This window comes from Apis dorsata, unplaced genomic scaffold (assembly GCF_000469605.1).
Source record: "Apis dorsata unplaced genomic scaffold, Apis dorsata 1.3 scaffold_960, whole genome shotgun sequence".
Taxonomy (NCBI): Eukaryota; Metazoa; Arthropoda; class Insecta; order Hymenoptera; family Apidae; genus Apis; species Apis dorsata.
Window position 1 is genome coordinate 53,963 of NW_006264068.1, and position 1,528 is coordinate 55,490.

A 1,528-nucleotide genomic window follows, 5' to 3' on the forward strand; every position below is an offset into this window, starting at 1 on the left:
TTAATTAATTTTTATATAATATTTATGTATAAGATATATTATTATCTTATATTTCTATGTTTGCTTAGTTTTTAATGATAATAATAATTCTATTATTAGCTATACATAAATTAAAACATATAAAATGAAATATATAAATATTATAATTTAATTTATTAAATATTATAATTTATAATTATTGCAAAAAACAATGTACTTTTTTTATCTTAAATTAAACAGTTTATGTATTAATTATTTAAAAATTTTTAAAAGATTCTAATAAATTGCTTCTAATAATTGTAAAAGATCTTCTTTTGCATTTTTTTTAAAATAGAATCATTATTTAGATAGCTGTTATCATACATAACATGAATTTAAAATTATTGATCAACTATCATTAAATTTGCATAGTTTAACGAAGAATACTATATATATACGCAAAAGAAGTTTTAGATTTGATTTGAAAAATCAAAAAATATCAAAAAAAACTTTTCTATACTGTTTGTGAAAATTATTTCATTAAATAATTCATTTCAAAATTTAAAATATTTATTTTTAGTTTTATGTATAGTATTGAATAAAAATATAATATAATATAATTCTATCTATTTATATATTTCGTATATTTCAAAGAAAAAAATTACATTTTATGTTGTATATAATAATGAAAATGAGTATATTTTCAAATCTTATATTATATATATAATAAAAGAGTTAACGTATAATAGAGTACATAAAAAAGTGTCAATATTCTATTATTATTTAGATAATGCATTTTAATTTTTTTATTATATTTTCTTTTAATTTATTAATATTATTGAGTTGCTTTTTACTTTAAATATTTCTTAAGTTATACAAAATATTTTTAATAATTAGATTGATGATGAATGAATTAGTTATTTTTAAATTTTCATATCTTTTGAATTAAAGAATTGCTGTAAGTAACTTTTGCGATAATAACATTATTTTTCTAAAAAATGAAATCATCATCTTTAATATGAAATGCATATTTATTTAATTATTTATCTACTTAATGTGTTTATTGTTATTCACACGCTTGATATATGAAATTATTTGTTTTCCCACAATTATCAACATCGATTTAAACATAGTTTTTCTTTCCTTAAATCATAGAAATATAATTTTTTCATTTAATATATTTTGTTGTATTACGATATATATTGTCATGTTATATTACGAACGTTTTTTAAATTTGTATAATATGTATTCTTGCTTTTTCAACAATTTATCTTTTAGTTTTCTTCATATTCTTCCAAATAATTTGTAAAACGCGAAAATTTATTTTTATAAAACTAATATTATTCATAAATAAAAAGTTTTTATATTTACTTTTATAATCAAATAATCAAATAACTGTAATCAAATAACTAAGATAAAATAAGAAAATAAGAATAGAAAATATATTTTTTAATTTTATCGATCAAAATCTCATATTTATATTTTTTCTCCAACTTTTTTATTGTTTTATAAATTTATATTTTTTTTAGAAATAACGTGGAATCTATAAATTTAAAATATACATTTTTTT